Here is a 21,419-nt window from a genome sequence, read left to right as displayed (position 1 = left end):
GGGTTGGTGGTGAATGAGTGCCCGACGTAATGAGCTGGTCCTGGGATCAGGAATGAGGAACTCTGGGATTAGGGGTTTCCCAGGCTAAAACTCAGGAGCCATGACGGCACCACACTGCAGCCAGGGAGACCCATCCTGCCTTTGGTTAATAATGTGCTCATACATATTAATGTCAAAATGTGAATGATTATGTAAGAGGCTGGTTAAAGTGCTTCCGGAGATCTTCATGTACGCCAATTGAACTGCAGGGGAACCAAATGTCACGTTGCTTTTACATTACAGCGGCTCTCTACTGTCGGTGGACTGACAGTATAGGGGGGGGGGGCAGTAAAGAAGACGTACAGCACTGTTTTTGCCTCTGTGGTCGTATTACGTGGCTGTTCTGATGACAGCCGGGGAGATTAAGCAGCCCTGATGTCTTTAGGCATGCATGTTAGCAGAGGAGGAACCAGAGTTCCCACCGCCGACGTAATTTCATGGGCTGTCACATGTGTTTACCGAGAGTGACAAGGGGTGATAGCTCAGCCTGAGCCCAGAGTACAGCATCCCAGCTGGGGCTCCTGCCTCCCTCCGTCCCCCGTCCCCCTCCCATGACAGAGGAAGCACCCCCCCCCCCCCCCACCTACTACCACCACCGTCTCACTAACAGTATCTGCTCCCCTAGGAGATGCACGTGTTTGATACCATTCCTCATTCCAGGAATTTCATGCATTACGATGAGCCCGTCCTCCGATTTCTACCTCCACCAGCCTCCCCTGGCCTTGAGCATAGTGGGCTATGGAACGCTGAGGTGTGGACAGAATGCGCAATGTATTGGCACTTAGACGTACTGTGGGATTCAATAGAATAGAATAAGTCAGTTTGTTAGAATACATTGGGAAATGGGAGAGGCACCGGGTTTCCCCTAGTGAAGGGATGAGGTTGGGGACCGGTCTGCACTGGTTTGGGGTGGCTTAGAATTTGATTGCTTCATGGGCTGTCTCCCTTCCGGAACATGCTGAGGCTGGCTTAGCTGAGGCTGGATTATGTGCCGGAGCAGCAGGGGCAAGGTGAGGTAAAGCAGAGCTGACACTTTCTCCATGCAGGGCACTGTGAACTGAACCCTCTCACTGGAGAAAAAGAAGGAGAAGGAGAAGGAAGAGGAGGAGGAGGAGGAGGAGGAGGAGGAGGAGGAGATCCTACAGCAGAGAGCACAGCAGCAATCAAGCGCATAGAGAAGAGGTCCACTTTTGTTAAACCTACACAATGACAACGTTGCTGAGACAGTGTTGAACTTCCACATAGCAGCAAGTCTCTCTCTCTCTCCTGCACACAAAGCCAACATACAGTACACCAGGGATGTCTGTAGTACAGTGCCTTTCTTTACCAGATACTATGCAATTAGGCACAAATCAACATCGGCAATAGTACCGTAACAAAGGGAGTCTTTCAGGCGAGCACCAGTGACAATGCCATTCAGAATGAAGGAATCTGTTGAGGAGGTGCAAACTCCATTGGTCCTAGATATCAAAGTCAATTCCATTATAAAGTCAAGAGAAATCTGCATCGAAGAGCACTCCCACTCCCTTCTTCACACACACATAGATGGTGCTTCATCTCAAGTCACATCTAACAAAAACACGCTTTCCTCTCCTTCACTCACAAACACACACAAACACACACACACTTTCTCCTGCGTCTCTGAGGACTCTGGCCTTTCATCCTGCCTCGCTGTTCACATCATCCTATTCCCAGTCCAGAACGGAGCAATTCCCACCGCAAATCAGATCAGATGAGGGAAACGTGGACTAAGTCACAACATCAGATAGTCAACACACACACACGCACACACACAGAGTACGTGCCATTGCATAGCAACTACTCTGTGAAAAAACAGAATGCTCTGATGATTTAGCAGAGAGGCGGCTGGAAATGTCAGATGTCAACTGCTTGTTGCCGGGGGTAACTGTTGACAGACACTATTTAATGGATCTAATGAGTCCCTGTGTACAGTTGCGTACAAGTTAACACCCAGGCAAAAGGCTCACCAATCTACTATCTATACTACTGTAAACGTGTTGTGAAGTAGAAGGTCATGACAAGTAGTGGCATGCCTAGGTAATCCGTCCCCGCTGATTAAAACACCACTACAGTGCCACTTGGGGTTAAAGGAGTGGATAAAGGAGGATAAAGGAGCACTTCTAGACCACCGGGTAACCCTACCCCACATACACAGAAGCTCTACTGCTCAACAACACAGTACTCTTATCAGAGCAAAGCCTTTTCCCACTAAATGTTGTGTGTTACGGTCAAGTCAAGGTTTCTCACATACACACACACACACACACACACACACACACACACACACACACACACACACACACACACACACACAACTATGTTTGCCATGTCACGCATGCCTCAGTATCAACACAGCTTATTCACACTAATCCCATCTGTAGCAACTCTAACATGCAATAACATGTGTCATACATGTGCGCACCTCAAGCGTGTACGAACTTAAAACATCATCTGACACTTGAGAAGCCGTGACTTTGCACAGATATTGCCCAAACTTACTTTCCACTAAAAGCATCATACTTTAGGATTCAATATGCAAGGCTTGTCAAAGTGCTTTTAAATTGGTTATCCAAAGAGCCTTCGGAAGAGAAGAGGTCTTGTTAGGAAGGAAAGTGCTGGATAACCGGCTAAATGCACATCTTAGTGAAGGCCTGGCGAAAGCTGAGCAGCTATTGAGCATGATGGAGGGCTGTGGACATGCAGTAATGAACATTTACATTTTACATTTATGGCATTTAGCAGGCGCCTTTATCCAAAGCGACGTACAACAAATACATTTGTTTAGGTAAGTGAATCATCTATCCAACTTGTGCTGCTTCTCTGGTGAGGGAAAGCTGTGGATGAAGGCTGTGTATGAGTGAGAGATATAGAGAGAGAGAGAGAGACAGAGAGAGATTCATTCCACATTCACAGCCATGTCAGATCTGACAGGACTGAGGGCAGAGGAGCCCTGCAGCGAATTTGGGGCTTTCTCTGCGGGTAACAGCACAACATTGGTTATGGGGACTGTGGGGACACTCAACCAACTGTGCATTAAGACTACATATCTTACACAGGAGTTCTTTTTATGAACCTAGTTGCACCCAGCTCTGTATGTTGGCCAAGTCAGCCAGACAGTCCATCGTCTGGCTAAACTCGGGAGTTTTAAAAGGAGACCAGGGTGCAGACCAGGGAAGGCTGGTGGAGGTAGAAACCTGAGGACGGCCTCATTGTAATGCATGGAATAGAATGAGGAATGGTATCATTACAATGAGGCTGTCCTCCGATTACAATGCATGGAATGGAATGAGGAATGGTATTGTTCCAACAAGCCTCCCCTGGTGCAGACTGGAGAGAGCAGAAATACAGTACCAGTCAAAGGTTTGGACACACCTTCTCATTCAACGGTTTTTCTTTATTTTTTTTAATTATTTTCTACATTGAAGATTAATATTGAAGACATCAAAACTATGAATTATGTAGTAAACAAAAAAGTGTTAAACAAACCAGAATATGTTTTATATTGTTGTAAGTCTCTTTGGATGAAGGCGTCTGCTAAATGCCATAAATGTAAAATGTAAATGACTGAGTGAGCATGGCAGCGACGGCGTCAGCCTCAGAGGGGACAATGGCCGCCCCCCCCTGAGGGGGCGTGTGCCACAGCAGCTTGTCCACAGCTCACTGAGCTTCTGTTCCTTCTACAAGGCGCCCCAAAGTGTGAACGGCAAAAAGCATCAAAGCATCTTGTAATCTCTAAACGGCTGGAGGCTGATCTTTTTATGTCGGGTCACGCTTGCCCTGTGAAAAACACACCGAGGCGTTTTCCACCGCTGCCGATTCTGGAGTTTCCGAGAAGAGCGCAAAAAAACTGTCCTGAAGGCATTGTAGAACGCGCTCCTTTGCTTGAACTTTAAACCCATCAGTGCTTCATGACCAAACGGTGACCCCGAAACTGCATTGGGCATGTCGTTGATGCCCCGGCGGGGTTGTGCTGGGACTGCTACAGCAGGCACATAACAGAAGCGTGCAGTCAGAGGCTTTGGGCAGACTCAACTTTTTTTTCTCTCCCTTCATCAGGATGTCTCTGTACGCACTCACTGCGGCCGGAGGTAAAAATAGACTTGAATACTTAACTTGCGCTGCAATTCTGCGAGTTGCACGTGAGGCCGCGCTGCTCACGGAGCCAGTGGAGGCAGGAGGGATTCAGCAGCGGCTGACGGACGCTTCCATAACGGCGGCCGCGACATGCCCAGTGTGGTTTGGGGGGAGGGGGGGGGGGGTCATAGTCCAGCTTCAACCCCATCATAAATAAATCAAAGTTTGCATTTTTTGGTAATTTAGCTTCACTAAAATCAAAAACGGGGTGGGGTGAAGACTAGGTTTGGGACGATGTTAGATATTTTCGACTATTGTGATATTTGAAGCATATCGTGATGTTGTTCCCTTACAGACAAACAATAATCTGTAAAAGTGCTTAAAACTCCAGATATGTGCATAACTACAAGTGCAGTACCCGTTTTTTTGCATGGCAAAGCACATCTAGCTTTAAAAACATATCTCTTTGTTTCACCAGACTATTGACAACACCAGCCATACACTCTATACACTGTAGTTCAGTCATGTTAGCATGTCTCAATACTTCAGCAATGAATGATATTATGGTATGAAGTGATATTTTCTAAAATAAATACTGTGAATAAGAAAATGTGGATATCGACCAACCGAAGACCTCTACCCCTGAAGCGTCCCACCCTCCATCTCCAGCCTCCGCCTCTCTTTCTGGTCCAATCCCTGCTGTTAGCAGGGGCTCTACCTGGTTGCTAGGCAGCCCAGCAGGATGACAGAGAGCGGTTCCATCTGCGTCACCGTGGTTCTCTTCACAAACAGGATTAATTACCTGATAAAAGGTCAGACACAAGATGTCTGAGGTTCTGGATCTATAACCCGTCAAGCATTTTAGTTTGGTCTGTTGCCCATAGTCCTGGAGTCCTGGGAAGGGCTTTCTGGCTTATAGGATCATGGGATAGCTGGTAAGCACTCTGAAACAGTGTATGGGGCTTCTGCACAAGCTGTTTCTACAAATGAAATATGGATGAGAGCGTGACTCAAGGATTGTGTAGAATATACAGTGCTGCCCTGGGCAAGCAATGGCGAAGTAAAGCATTTTTTCTTCCTTTGGCTCTATACTCCAAAAGCTTGGATTTGAAATCCAACAATTACTATGGAGGTTAAAGTATACATTCCCAGCTTTTATTTGAGGGTATTTGTGTACATGTTGGTTTCACCATTCAGAAATCACAACACTTTTTATACATAGTCCCCCATATTGTCCTATTTTGATTCTATACTTTTGGTGTATAGAGCCAAAAGAAGAAAACAATGCTTCACTGTCCCATTACTTACCCAGGGCACAGTCCCATTACTTACCCAGGGCACTGTAGCTCATCCAAAGTACAGTATTTCCATTCTTTACCCATGCTCTCTATCTGCATCCTCTTTGAGGCATAACAAGGTTTAAATCAATAGACTTGTAGGGATTCTAGACTTAATACGTGCTTCATCCTAATCATTGTGAAGAAAAAAACAAGTCAATAAAAAACACTAACTCACTCGCGCACACACACACACACACACACACACACACACACACACACACTTTCCTCTACTCTGTGCCTTTTCTCTGACTCTCTGCCCACGGAGTTAATAAAGCGAGAACCTGAGATAGTACTAACCACATTAATGGCCAATAAAATCAGCATTTAGCGTTTTTGATTGATGTTGGTTTAGTCAGCTATATAGCCTGTTGGTTTAGTCAGCTATATAGCCTGTTGGTTTAGTCAGCTATATAAAATCAGCATTTAGCGTTTTTGATGTTGGTTTAGTCAGCTATATAGCCTGTTGGTTTAGTCAGCTATATAGCCCGTTGGTTTAGTCAGCTATATAGCCTGTTGGTTTAGTCAGCTATATAGCCTGTTGGTTTAGTCAGCTATATAGTCCGTTGGTTTAGTCAGCTATATAGCCCGTTGGTTTAGTCAGCTATATAGCCTGTTGGTTTAGTCAGCTATATAGCCTGTTGGTTTCATCAGCTATATAGCCTGTTGGTTTAGTCAGCTATATAGCCTGTTGGTTTCATCAGCTATATAGCCTGTTGGTTTAGTCAGCTATTCAGTGTGAACGGCTCTGGGAGAATGTGCAGACCACTGTATGGAGACAAACCTGGCAGAGGCAGCGATTCCTTATTTCACCCCCATCCAGCCAACTTCCACTTCAGCAAAGCAATTGCTTTCTCCCGAGCACACAACCAATCAGCCAGGGCATCTGTGTGACTCGGCTCTCTCTGCACAGTCTGGCACCCTCTCCAGCACCTGATTTCAGGAATCCATCTCATTATTGCTATGCTGCAACGGGAAAGGTAGTAGTTGAGGCATTGATTAAACTGTGAGACTGTCATCACTAGGCAGGGGTACGTATTACGGAAAACTCAATATACACAGACGCACACGTCTTGTGACAGTGGCATTCATATTTGTATATCACTCAACACTCTGTTCAAGTGGAGGCTGGTGGAGGTAGAAATCGGGAGGATGGGCTCGTTGTAACGCACGGAACGGAATGAGGAATGGTGTCCGCTGGTGCACAGAGATGATCATAAAGGGTCCGAGTGACAGCAAACAAGTTATTATTAAACCTGAACAAGGACAATTCCTCCCATTCTCTGTCAATAAAAGTGTTTGGAAAAAATTACATAGGTATAATCATATTATTATTATTATTATCATCATATGACATTTAGCTGACGCTTTTATCCAAAGCGACTTACATTGCAGTGAGTGCATACATTTTTCAGGATCAAAGCCCCAACCTTAGCGTTGTTAGCGCCATGCTTTACCAACTGAGCCTCAGAGGACCACGGATAGGTATCTCATAAATATCTCCACTGCCGCCCTACAAATAAACAGTGCATGTGTCAACTGAAATATGGGCCGCAGCTACCAGACTGGTAGCAGGGGTAGCCGTCGACATGAGCAAAATAATCAGATGGTAGCAGGCGGCATCCTTGACATTTCCTTTGCGATCTCATTACATCCCTTAACGGAAATGTTAAATTCTCACACAAGGAGCAGAACGGGCCCGGCAGTGCGGAGGGGGAAGCCCCGACAGCCAGCTTTTCAGATAAACAAACTGTCAGATTCTGTCAGAGGATATCACTTTTTCCTCTGTACCAAAAACATGAATGCAGCCTGTGGCAGAAAACTTTTCCAGGGCAAATATCAGCACTGATTGTAAACTTCCTCAGTCTGTGTGCGTGTGTGAGAAAGTATGTCTGAGTGTGTGTGTGTGTGTGTCTGTCTGTCTGTCTGCGTCTTTGTCTGTGAGTGAGTGTGTGTGTGTGTGTGTCTGTGAGTGAGTGAGTGAGTGAGAATGTGTGTGTGTGCGTGTGTGTGTCTGTGAGTGTGAATGTGTGTGTGTCTGTCTGTCTGTGTGTGTCTGTGAGTGAGTGAGAGAGAGAGAGTGCGTGTGTGTCTTGCAGCCCTTCAATCAGAGGGACACGCCTGCATGTCGCTCCACTGCCTGCCTGCATGCACACGAGCCAGATCAGGCTGCCAAAAACCACCCTCAGAGGCTGATGCTCCTACAGGGCCTCAATCCCTTTCAATAGCCCACCAGCACAGCAATCAGCGGTGGCCTACAGCTAATTAAACCCTCTTCACCCATAGTGTGCAGGAATAATGAACTCATGGGCTTGGAGGCTAGGCCTAATGAGTGTGGAGGTGGCTGCACTTGGCATGTGTTTCTGTGCGCCGAGATAAATAAAAAAAATATTCCACTGCTTAAAAGCTCTGTGGCCCCGTCTGTTTTGTGTCCAGAGCAACGTCAACAGAACACTGACTGTGTTGAGAGATGAAAGGTACTCTAATGTGTCCAGCTCCACCACTGACTGACGGTGACAAATACTAACAGCAGTGCAGCTTGCTATTCAGGTTTTTTCACTGAGCAGCGCAAATGCCATCAGGGCAGGAGGTGAGTTTACATAGCAACACGGGACTAAAAAGAACTTCAAGGCTGCACGCGCACACACACATGTGCACACACACACACACACGCGCAAACACACACGCACACACACACACACGATCAATCATGTGATCCCCATCTTATTGTAAGTCGTGCCTGCATGGTTGATGTCAGGTGATGATGAGGTACAGATCTAATCAGAGAAAAGGTTTCAGTCTCGTCTTCCCCGGGTACCGGAAGACGGCAGCCGAACCATAGGGGTGTTGACGGGAGCCCACCCGGAGCAGGAGATAGTCGGAGGACGAGCACAAAACACACAAACAAAAATCCCCAAAGTGTACAAAATCCAATTGTGTCCGTAAGACGCTACACACGCAGATACGTGCAGGCAGCCATTCTCTGTGCCGTGTCACTGACAGACAAATCCCAAGAGGAACAAGTCAAAACAAACTCGATAAGGGCACAATGACAACTTATGAAATGTTATTTTCATAACGCCTGAAAATAAAAAAACACAGCCTGGGGGTATTTCTGCAGACAGTGCCATTTAGGCTCGGTTTTATTACAACATTTTCCTTGGTCGGAACATATGACTCACTCCATAAGCCCTAAACCTGAGAGCTGCTTTGGTAATCAACCCCAAGATGAACAAAGAGAGTACTTCAGTGTAGTGGCAGTGTTATGGGCTCTGGAGTGGTGGGTTAACAAGGGAGGTGTGAGGGGGAAACCCTGCGACTGTACCATGCCCACAGACTACATTACATAAATCACAAGGAAAGAGATTGTCCTTGACAGCAGCAAGACTAACATCTCAATCCCTATGCATGCGCACCTGCCAACACACACACACACACACACACACACACACACACACACACACACACACACACACACACACACACACACACACACACACACACACAATAAACTGACATGATGGATGTATTACATTAAGTTATCGCGCCTTGGATTTCAATCATTTGTCTCAGCAGGGGGCCAGGTTGTTAGTGCACATTTGCATAAATCTGCATCGTTTTGTCTCATCTTTTCACAGTTTATCGTGATTTGTAGTTTAAACGAACTGGCATTTGACATAACAGATCACAGAGTACTCTGTGTACCTTCTGATCTTCAGGACCCAACAGCGGAGTTAATTCAGGCGTTCATAAACCAATACTTTATAGTAAGCAAATGTACCTTAAATTGAATTAGATAGGACTTGTTTATGGCACGCGGAGGACAAATGTGAACTTGGGTTAGGGTTAGGGTTAGGGGTTAGGGTTAGGGTTAGGGTTAGGGTCAGGGTCAGGGTTAGGGTTAGGGTCAGGGTCAGGGTTAGGGGTTAGGGTTAGGGTTAGGGGTTAGGGTTGAGCGCCTAATGACTGAATGGCTCTAGTTTTGTAACTGTATCTGGTTTGGCTTCCACATCTGAATTGCACCACCAGCTCAACAGTTTGTATCAGGAGTGTGACAGTCCTTCACATCCACACACACACACACACACTAATTATTTAGCAATTAGTCATTGTGATTTATTGTGGTATGCTGTCTTGTTGTTGACTCCATGTGCCCAAAGTAATGCCTCTGGGATTAATAACATTTTTTAAATTGAATTGAATAGGGTTAGGGTTAGTGTTGCAACTCTGCCAGACCAGAACAGCAGCCTGTGTGTGAGACTACAACCACCCCCAGCTGTGGGGAGACAGGCCAGATTTATGGGTCAGAGGTCACCTGCCCAGCCTATGACAGGAAGACAAATCCATCCTGGCCGGGTCGTTCTGAGACCCTGCTTACAATAACACACTATAAATACTCCCGATCAGAACTAAGGGGGTTGATTACTCTTTGTATCTGGATGTCTGTGGTAGGAAACTGGCTATAAAAGCACATTCCTGGACAAGGAGCCTGTCTGGAGGGAAACGGGCTGGTGGAGGATTGGACATGGACACTGAAGACCCGTCTCTTCAGGCTCCATCTTGAAAAAAAAGAATCCTTCCTTCTTCCTTCTTGTGACTGCCAATGGCACCTGGTCCGAGCATAGATTTTTGATGACTTGTTTTTTTTTAATGATTTTTATGATGACTGATGTATAGATGATTCACTTACTTTAGACAAATGCACTTGTAAGTCGCTTTGGATAAAAGCGTCTGCCAAATGTCAAAAATGTAAAATAAAATGTAAATGCACTCTCTGTCCGACGCATCGAGTTATAATTGCATCTATCAGGGGAGGCTGGTGGAGGTAGAAATATCTATCAGGGGAGGCTGGTGGAGGTAGAAATATCTATCAGGGGAGGCTGGTGGAGGTAGAAATCGGAAGACAGGCTTGGAATGGTATCAAACATGTGTTAGATACCATTCCTTAGTCCATGCATCACAATGAGCCCGTCCTCCAGTTTCTGCCTCCACAAGCCTCCACTGAAGTAAATGGGGTGGAAATTTAAAAGGCGGGGGTGGTGTCATGTTTAAAGTGTTTCTACCAGAGGCACACCTCTACCTGAAAGTAAGGCATGAAAGGAGGTAGCTATGAATCATTGTGCACAGTGGGGATGCATCATAATGGGTTAGGCTAATATTTGAAGCGTTGGTGTTCAGCTTCTCCCCAGAGCTAGCCTCGAGCATTAATAAAGAACGTGGGCACGGAGGAATCTGCTCATTATCCTGAGCTCTGAGGATTACCAGAGACAAAAACATTGTCAGGGAGAAAGAGAAGAAGCAAAAAAGCTCAAAATATTAAAACCTGGAACGCAGTTTGCATAATAAAATGCCTCCAACCAACCAACAGATTTAACAGGGAGTCACATTTGCATGTAGGTTGACAATTCAACCTAATTGCTCCATCACAATTGTCTGGACTTCGAAAGCATACCAGAATCCCTAAGAATTAATATTTTTCTTTTGGGGAGGCGGTATGTTGTGTTATATGTGGAAAAGAAAGCATGTGGGTTTGTTTGCTTTGTTGAATAATAAAAAAAAAAAAACTAAATTAAAAATTAAAAAGTACACAAATTGAATCTTAACTCAAGAGAGATAGAGAGAGCGGAAGAGAGCGAGAAAGAAAGAGATTAAGAGAGAGAGACAGAGAAACAAAAGATAGAGACTAACTGTGAAGAATGAGACAATCAAAAAGTTTGCATGGTAACCGACAGCAACGATCAATAAACTATTAAGCTGAGAGACTTTTGTTGCTTATCTTGTCTGACATTTCTGAGAGAGAACCTCCCCTCGAGTCTCCCTGTGACGGGTTACTCAGGAGGTCAAACAACAGCATGCAATTATGCATTGAATGCACTTCAGACACAAACGTCTGAAAGCAACTGACTGTCTGGTGTGGGCTAATGTGTAAAGCGCTACAGAAGAGACGTGAAAGGGGCCTTTGTCCGAGCAGCTATGGGAAATGTGACACCATGTCACAAAAGGTGGTGCCCACACACGCTCGTGCACACGCGCACACACACACACACACACACGCGCACACACACACACACACACACGCACACTATACTACTGGGAGCATGGGGTAAAAAAGTGGTGCTACACACATACTGTACACACACGCACGCATTCACAAGTACACGCTCTCACACACAATGTACTACTGTGAGCATGAGGTCCAAAAGCACATTGGTTCCCAGCAACTGCTCCCTTCACACACGTTGAAAACAGTGGCCAAGCCTCAGGGACGGCCCAGCCCTGGGTATCCATGCCTCATTTCAAACAGTGTGTAAATAAACACTCACTGACTGTGCCCTTTCACCACAGACAGCCATGTGTTGTGCTACAGTTAAAGAGAGAGAGAGCTGCTGCGACTCACTGACAGAAGTGAAAGTCTGGACTATGCGAGGAGTGGGGTCCACGCCTAGCTCCTAGCCCCAGTTGAAGCTGCTCTCCGCCGGGCAGATGTCCTGAGGTGTTGTCTCCAGAAGGGACCTGTAGAGGAAAAGGGTGGGGTTTGATTATCCACACAATGGAAAACAGAGGTTTAACTAGGACACTCCTATAAAACAAGTGACTCATCAAATTTTAAAACACAGATGTCCTCAACAACATCCTCCCTTAAATGGATGAAAGCACAAAGGCGCTAATGAGTTCTAAATTACAAGATTTTGCAGCTGAACCCCCCCCTCCCCATTTTGCTTCAAATCACATTAAGGCTCAAGTTACTTCCTCCACAGTAGTTTCCTTGGAACTGTGAAAACAGGGTCAACAGCTGTGATTGTTGCAGAACAAAAACAATGAGATTACTGATAAGCACAGCCATCACAGCATTATAAAACAACCCAGCTCAAGAGATAGCAGCACATACTCAAACTCACAAGATCACTGAAAACAAACCGTGTCATTTTTGAGCGATTCGGCCAGCTTTTTCCCTGTGGACACTTGGAACATTGTGGGAGGAATGGCCCTGCCCGCTCAGTGTTGTGATGCTGTGTACACTTAAAACTCTTCGCAATCTTTCACAGCTCCTCTGCGCTCGCAACCCAATCGTCTTCTGTGCTTCACAGATATTACAGTTGTGAGTGGGTGGGCGGCGATCTATCAGCACCACCAGAAAGGCAATTTCAGAAAGAACGCAACGCTGCATGGCTCCTCTAATCTTGTCCATGGGAAGTAGCCTACATGAAAGCACATCTGCTGTGAAAATGCCTGGGGTAGATATTAGAACCCACGGATGTCCTGCCGACACACCAGACACTGAGGAAATTAAATAGGGTGATGCCAGGACTACAGCCTTCTCCATGGGCCTGGACGGCCAGGGCACAGAGTCCCCACAAAGAGAGGTAAACACAGGGCAAAAGGCAAGATACTGTAAAGCACTACTAGGCTACATTCAGGGGAGGCTGGTGGAGGTAGAAATTGTAGGATGGGCTCATTATAAAGCCATGCATGGAATGGAATGAGGAATGGTAGAGTGAGCCCATCCTAACCCTAACCCAGCCTCCACTGGCGACATCGTAAACTGACAGGAAAACACTTTGTTGCTATTCAGGGAATTCCGCCTATCGTTAGACAGGAGGTGCAGGGGGCGGGGGTGGGGGTGACAGGCGGGGGGGGGGGGGGGGGGATTCAGAGAGTTGAGTGAGCTGGAACCTGCAAGGCTTGTTTGCCGGAGCTCCACGTCAGCAGTGATGAAAAATGAATGACCTTTTCCACATCCTTAGAGCTGCCTCTCAAGAAGACCATGAGAAACAAGGTCCTGAGGGCTGCAGGAAGAGGGAGTCATTGTGCTCACTTTGACCTCCCCTGGGATCCCACCTCTCTGAACTGGGTTCTCTCAGGGACAAGCAAGGGCCTCAGGCAAAGTCAAGTTGTTGTTGTTTTTTTTTTTTTTTTTTAAACCAAAACAAGACGTCAACCTCTCAAGAATTGACGCAACGCCCACAACCTGCAACCCTTCCCAGATAAAACACACCCGCGAAAACCCACTTGAACACAAAAATGAAAACAAAACCATTTTCCATGACCATTTCTAAGTTGTTGTTTTAAGCAGAGTGTTCTGAACCGTCTTACAACTAGCAGTGCCAAGTGGCAGAGAAAGCCACCGAGGGGGTTATCACTAGAAAACAGGGTCACCATCTGCTTGTGCTGCCCAGCATGTAGCGTAGTGTAACATGGGCCTCTGGGACAGCCCACGGCTATGCTCTGTGCTGCTCCGTGTACCACTACCCCATCACCAACTTCACAGAGAAAGTGCCAACCACTGAATCTGAGCAATCTACCACTGCAGGGCACTTTTCAAAGGCAAGTCTCTGCAGTATATTGAAACCGTCAGCTCCACTGAGACAGGCTTATCTTTGTATCCAGCTGTGGAAGGCAAGAATTTCCTCCACATAACTGTTACCAACCCCGCTGAGACAGAGTGATAAATCCAAACTGTCACTTGAACAGAGAAAAGGGCCCATCGTCGCAATTCAGTGTCTTCTAAAACACATGAAACACAGTGATGTGGTGGTGGAGGGTAACCCCAAGTAAACGCAGGTTTCCAGCCTTTTTATTTCGGGGAATAGGGTTAACCCACCTTCTCTGCTAGGTCAATGTTACTTACCTGCATTAGGGTTTATCCACAGTATTCAATCCACGGTGTTAAAAGTTTACCCTCCAGTTATTCTCCCACAAAAGCACATCTCTGATGACATGAGACCTGAGAATAATGTGCTGTTGACAGGCATCTGAATGGCTGCCTGCTTTCCCTTCCAAAAACATGCTGCCTTCACGCTGTCCTTGACGACCCCTTCTCGCAGGTTTGAAAGCGTTTAAAAAAGGTGAAAAAATCTACTTGGACTATCACAACTCTACTGTTCACCTACGGTACGCCTCCTCCAGGTAGCAAAGCGAAGCATTGTCCACCTCCATGCCTTTATCCTGTATGAAGCCCATTAGGGAGATGAGCTCACAGCCACTTTGCACACAAGTGCATAATTACGGGGTTGTTGGGGGTGCCCGTATCGTGCGGTTTCCGGAGACATTCAGAGGAAGGACACAATACACACCGGTCATGGATACCTCATTCACTGCACTAGAACCACTTATAGGGTTACAGGTAGTCATCATATTCAGCAGATTGCCACAATTTGATTCATTGTGGCATCGTTAACCTGGCTTAACAGGTTGCAACTGTTGGTAATGGAGATTAGGACACTGTTGGTCTGGAGATCACCACCCACACTGAAGCTAATAAAGATGTATGGGCCAGTTGGGCCTGGTTGACTGACTAATGAGAATCTTGGGGGCTTTACACACGACAGGGCCGAATCGACATTTCCAGCACTGTTTCGGCAGCTATGGTGGATGTGTCACGAGGCCAGCCCAGTCCAGCTCGGCTCAGATCGGTCAAATAGGGTTCTGGTGGTGACAATCTGCCTTTCATCTACTGCCCACTGCCTCCTCACCTAGCCTACTGTACGTGTTGTTCTAAATGATGCCACTTTAACTCCATCGGAGAAGGACAAATAACAAAAATGAAGAAAAAAAAAAAACACCCTCTTCCATCGCTCCTCTCCTTTGACTAATGAGAAGCCCCCGCCTACAGGGTTCATGTGCGACGCTGACTCCTGATCAGTGGGTGATTAGGGAAAAGAGGCACTGCTGCTATGGTAATTATGCCTTAATTACGAAACACGCAAACCGAGCATAAAAGACATTCACAAGGCTTTGCATGCAGGGGATGGAAAACATCTTGTGTGCCTCTTTACATGGCCTTAGAATTATCCATCTTGACAAAGGACGTACTTCAGCAACCATGGAGGCTGGAATGTCATTTGCTGCCACATGGATCACTCAGCAAGCACCTACTGTAGAGTCAGCCTTTGTTTACGTAACGAATGTTTACAGTGTTCAAACCGTTGCCATGGGTGAATAAAAAGCTATGGAGGTCAGTATTACTTGACGCACAACAACCTCCGCATTCTGCAGACTTTCACGCAAGCTACACTTAAAACCGTATTTAGGGAGAGACATTTGAGAGGACGTGTTGCAGTCCTTTATAGTCATTGCTCTGCCAAGGTTTCCTCATCTACCCTATTATGTCTAAGCAAAAAGTCCTATTGTAGCCTACAGAGTTCTGATTAAGGCCGAATCTAAGCATTAAGGTTTACATCATAATGCCTGCATACAGCGTCTTGATGGTAAAGCCAAAGCCTCTTTAAAGTAAACCGGTTCACTCTGACACCATCTTGGACGATGCCTCTCTGGGCGCTTATTTTCAATTGGAAGGCCAAAGCTGTTTTTTTTTTAAGACAGGTCATCTATGGGAACTCTCCTTTCGGTTTTTCACATCAATGAAGTGTGTAGTTGTTGTAAAGTTGTCGTAATGTCTTGAAAAAATACACTTTATTTGGCTCTGGCCTAGCCTAGCATAGTCTTACACAGGCGTTGCTCACGACAACGGTCAGTAACGCTGATCTATAATTGCATGGTAACTGGTGAGAAATGTATCCCCACGAGGGACTAGCACCATCTTCCCTGTCTCTCACAAAACCAATAGTAAATCAAGGGAGTGGCATATCTGTAGTATATACAATCTCTGGTAAAGCTGTAGAGTAGGGTTGCAAAGGGGCGGAAAGTGTCCTGGTACATTTCCAGAAACCTTCCATGGTCTGGGAATATGTTATTGTTTCCTCCTATTGCAAAAACACACAGGGGATAACACATAATGTTGTGTTTTCAGTACTGTTCGGAAACACTGCAATCTCTAACACATGACAAAAGGGATAAATCAATATAACAAATCAATAACACAATATAACAATAATGGCAATAGTCAACGTTGACCCCACCAGTGCCCCCCTCAAGTCACTCACACACTCACTGACATCATAACACATATGCACACACATAATCATCCATTGCAGACTCATCCTCCACTGTAATTATCTGTACCGTCAACCTGTCATTGCCATTGTATATTGCCATTCCATTGCGAACATTGCTTCACCGCTGTTTATACTGTTCATACTGTTTATATTTTTTAGTACTTCTATTTTATTTTATTTTAAAACTTATTGTTGCACAACTCTGTGGCACTGTCACTTTTGCATTTCACTGTATACTTGTATGCACGTGACAAATAAAGAATCTTGAATCTTGAGACAACAACATTATGTTATTGGCCATTTGTCCCTCATCTAGCACCAGGAGTGTCTACAGGCAAATTATTGAGGTGTGTGTGTGTGGGGGGGGGGGGGGGGGGGGGGGGGGGGGGTAATTAGGGGGGGGGGGGGGGGGGGTAATTAGATTCTGTTACTGAATGGAAAATCTGAAGCAAAGGTACAAGGTCAATGCTACTTCATATTACAATCTTCCTAAAATATTGTTCCAAATGTTAGGCCTAACCTAAATTAGGTCAAGAGGCTCTTATTTGTAAAGTAATAAATTAAAATACTGTACAATGAGTGTGCAAAAAAACTCATATTTACAGTTAATTCCCATACACTGCCTAAAATCCAGAAAATGTCCACCTTGGTATACATAAAATATATTATATATATATATATATGCCATTTAGCTGACGCTTTTATCCAAAGCGACTTACATGTGCATACATGAGTGCATACATTTCAGTATATATGGTCCCAGCGGGAGTCAAACCCACAACCTAAGCGTTGTTAGCGCCATGCTCTACCAACTGAGCCACACACAGACACACACGCACACACACACACACGCACACACGCACACGCACAGACATACGCACGCACGCACGCACAGACAGACACGCACGCACGCACGCGCACGCACACGCACACCACCTTCTGCTGGAAGGATGATAACGTTTAAGCCAGGCACTTTCTGACCATTCCCCATGAAAGGGCAGAGTGCTGCCGTAATTGGGAAACCTCTATCCCCAGCTGTCAAAAAGAAAGTGCATTTTAATGGTTCTGGCCCTACTTGGCCACTTCAAAATGAGTTAGCCTAACTGATTTGATCTGACTTCTTCCTCTAATGTTCTGGATGAGTTTGTTTTGGTACATAATAACCATTTCATTCCACATCTCGTTTCAGGAATCTGTCAACAGTGGTCCACATTCACAGCTCGTGTTGAAGCATGAAAAGGAATGGCATTGAAACAGCCATTCTTTTTTTTTCTTTTTTTTTTTCTTTTTACAGTGAAGCAGCCTTACACCAGCAAACTTCAAACCTTAAGTCTGAATTGCAATGGGTTACAAAGGAAAAAAAATATCACTGAAAAATGAGTTGTTAGTAGTCTCTAAAGACATGGGTGGAGGACGATGAAATAGAGATGGCTTATTGGCTTTGTGGACTTCCTGAGATCATTTGTTTCTCCGCCTTCACATTCTTCGATGTAGTGCAAAAGCTGCAGTCGATTTCACTGGATGCAACTTCATATTGGGTGATTTTAACCTTAAATGTTTCTCCCTTAAAAAAACACTTACAAACTTCTACCAATATGTCTCCTGTCCGACCAGGCGGGATAAGACATTAGATCTTTGCTATGGGTCAGTAAAGGGCGCTTATAAATCACTCCCACTACCCCCCACTGGGTTCTGCAGATCATAACTGTGTGCATCTACTGCTTATATATAAAACGGTTTTAAAGAGAGAAAGCACAAAGGACAAAAGGGACTGGACAGAAGAATCTTTTCTCTGCCTGCAGGAATGTTATGGCTGCACTGACTGTGACATGTTTAAACGGTCTTGTGGTGATGATTTGGACAAACTTGTTCATGTAACATGCTCATATACTGTCTTTTGTAGGGATATGATCATTCCTGGTAAGCAAGTTAAAATTTACCCTAATAACGTGACCAAATCTGTTAAGTCCAGTATACAGGAAAATAAACTTGTTTTTAAACAGGGAGCAGCCTCTGATCTGCATATAGCTACCAAGGATCTGAAAAGAGACATTTTCAAAGCAAAACAGAATTATAAATCTGAACTAGAGAACAAGATGGCTGCAAATAACCTTGGCTCTAGCCTGGTCTAGCATGAAAACTATAGCATGCCTCCGGAATTCAAGGAGCAGCAGTCAGGTCACCCTGAATGACTTCAATTCAGATACTGAGTTTGCTAATTCTCTTCATTGTTTCGATAATCGTTCTGATACTATTGACTTTAGTAATGAAATTCAGGAACTGAGTTACGAACTAGAAGATAACTTAAATCTTGTGCAATAGAACCGAGTCCTGTATTCCACCACATTTTTAATAGGTCTTTACATGAATAGCATGTACCTAAGGCCTGGAAGGGTGCTGTGGTAGTCCCTGTTCCCAAATCCAGTTGCCCCAAAACTCTTAATGATTTTAGACCGGTTGCTCTCATCAATTTTAATGAAAATCTTAACAACTGGTAAGGTCAAAAATCTTAAGGAAAACTGAGCATGCACTTGATCCCATGCAGTTTGCTTATAGGCCACACAGAGGAGTAGAGGATGCCACAGTCACTTTGCTGAACCTACTTGTTAAACACTTGGAGGGAAATGGGTCTCATGCTAGATTTGTTGATTTTTCCTCTGCTTTTATCACAATTCAACACCATATTTTAACCAGTAGGCTTTCAGAACAATTTGACTTTAGTAACAATCTCGTGGACTGGATTCTTGACTTTTTAACTAATAGGACACAAAGATTGAGGGGAAATGGGATTCTGTCTGACCAAATTTGCCCCTCAACTGGCTCCCCACAAGGATGTGTGCTTTCGCCCCTATTATTTATCCTCTACACAAACACATGTCAGAGCAGGTGTGAAAATAGGACCATCTTAAAGTGTGCAGACGTCTCTGTTATTGTTAGTCGGCTCCAGGACAATGAGACCAGCCACGGCCGGGTCATTGACGACTTTGTCAAGAGGTGTGAGGAGTCCTATCTTCAATTAAACATATCTAAGACAAAAAACATGATAATTGATTTTAGAAGACAGGCCAACACACATGAAGCCACATCCATTAAGGTTCAGACAGTGGAATGTGTGCAATTTTACAAATATCTTAGGGACAATTATTGACTCAAAACTGAACTTTGAAGCGAATTTCGAAGCCGTGTGCAAAAAGGGGCACCCACGTTTGTTTTGTTTGAGCAAACTGTCCTATTTCCACATTGACAAAACCAGGATGACCTTATTCAAATTCAAAATCCTTCTGGACGAAGGTTTATAGTCCCAAAGTGCAGAACAAAGCTGTATAAAAATAGCATTGTTCCAGCAGCCATCACTCAGATAAACAAGTCGTAGCAACATCGCACAGGTTATTTTATCTTTAGTTTTCAGTGAGGATTGGAACATTGAGTACTTGTATTTATGGGTTAGGGTTAGGGTTATGGATGACTCGTTTACTGCAAAACAAATCTACCTACGGGTACAAATTAAGTAACCTGAACCTGAACCTGAACATTGTTCCCCTGTAACCCTAGTGCAACTGGGAGGGGGGACCAGACTAAAAGCCAACATTCAACATTTCCTGAAATTGACCACATAAAGCAAATGCCAGGATTGTCATTAGTCTCAATCAATCTAGTATCGTGTTAATATACAGTATGAGACCAAGTTAAATCTAATATCATTAACAAAATTACTAGACCATAGTATGCCCATAGTCATTTAATTCATAATGGCCCATTGCATTTCTATTTTCTGAAAAGCCGATGACCTAAAACTTGAAAGGGACATTCCTGAATGGTTGAGTGTTCGTTGGGAAATGTGACTTTCACCTCTTTCAATGCAATTTGTCGTTTCTAATTTCAGAGTACATTTCTCCTGACAAACTAGAAAACGCCTTCTGTCTTTCTGAACTCCGCGGCACAGCTGTTACCAATCCAACAATCAAGCGACAAGTGCGGCACTATGGCAGCTGTTGAGTTTATCTTCATTTATGTCAACGGGGCTTACATACAGCTCCGCCAGACGATAATGTAGCATTTCTATATGCCAATCGTACAGAATTTCTAGAAACTCTCAACAATTCTCTCATACTGGGTAGTAGCACATTTTGGGACTATAACAATAAACAACATCACGGAGAGATAACGTGGTGTGAAAGTCATTTAGTCCACTCCGCATGTCACTACAGAAATAACACGCAGGACGGTGAATCTTCAACTAAAATCGTGTTCTAAAGAAAGAAAAATAGAAATGCAAAGAAACGCGGAATCAACTCACAAAGATTTAAAGAATCAGGCTACTCACAATGCAGAACAGATGACAGTCCCAAGTTTGCCTTCTACTTGTACAGTATTTGAACAACAGTGAGCGGTCGCGATTGACAGATTTACATAGCTGTGCTCGTACACAGTGAAAAAGCCTTGGAGAATCCGACAGATCTCTGCACTTACCGTAATGTGAAGCTCGCACAAGATAGCGCAGTGGACTTCATCTACCGTAATATGCAGACTACTCGTTGCCTTAGATAAGAGTCATAACATCTGTGCTGAGAATCGGTTTCCATTAAAAGTCACCCTCATGTTAGTGTGAATCTAGACGTATAGGTGTGGATATTGCCCTCTAACTGGTACCTGTGTCCCTAATGTAAAATGGGCATACCAGTATGCAATCAATCACTAAGTGCAGCAATTTGATGTACCATTGAGAGAGGCAGCTTTTGTCTGTGTGTGTGTGTGTGTGTGTGTGTGTGCGCGCGCGCGCGTTGTAGCGCCAGTAGCATCTAGTAGACAGTAGCATCTCTGCAATGTGTGTTTACAGGTGTGCAAAATTGGTTCTTGTTTGCCATACAATATTTTTCCATAGAGTTACGTTGTGGACCCACATGCAAATGAGTAAATGTCAGTGTTGAGCAGGTTACCCTAACAACGTATTTGACTAAATTACCAATTACTTTACAAAAGAAGAAGTTAAACTAAATAAGAAGTTAAAGTAAATAATTACTGAAAACACTTCTAAGATTTGAATTAAGTTTAA

General features: G+C 44.7%; 1 protein-coding gene across 2 annotated transcripts in view; it reads right to left on the bottom strand.

Moving 5' to 3' along the window:
• tp53i11b (tumor protein p53 inducible protein 11b) overlaps nucleotides 1-20,882 on the bottom strand; it is a 40,349-nt gene extending 19,467 nt beyond the window's left edge. The window contains exons 1-2 of one of the 2 annotated variants that reach the window (XM_083666844.1): nucleotides 20,837-20,882; nucleotides 11,869-11,984 (exon numbers count right to left, since the gene is read on the bottom strand). The gene's annotated coding sequence lies outside the window, so the exon portion shown is untranslated. Of the gene's footprint in view, nucleotides 1-11,868; nucleotides 11,985-20,690; nucleotides 20,791-20,836 lie in introns of those variants that run through there. The other variant, XM_083666843.1, reaches the window with a different exon arrangement.
• Between the last annotated feature and the right edge of the window lie 537 nt (nucleotides 20,883-21,419).

The sequence above is a fragment of the Argentina silus genome (genome assembly GCF_951799395.1).
Source record: "Argentina silus genome assembly, chromosome: 3".
Classification (NCBI taxonomy): domain Eukaryota; kingdom Metazoa; phylum Chordata; class Actinopteri; order Argentiniformes; family Argentinidae; genus Argentina; species Argentina silus.
This window is presented reverse-complemented; position numbering and strand designations above follow the sequence as displayed.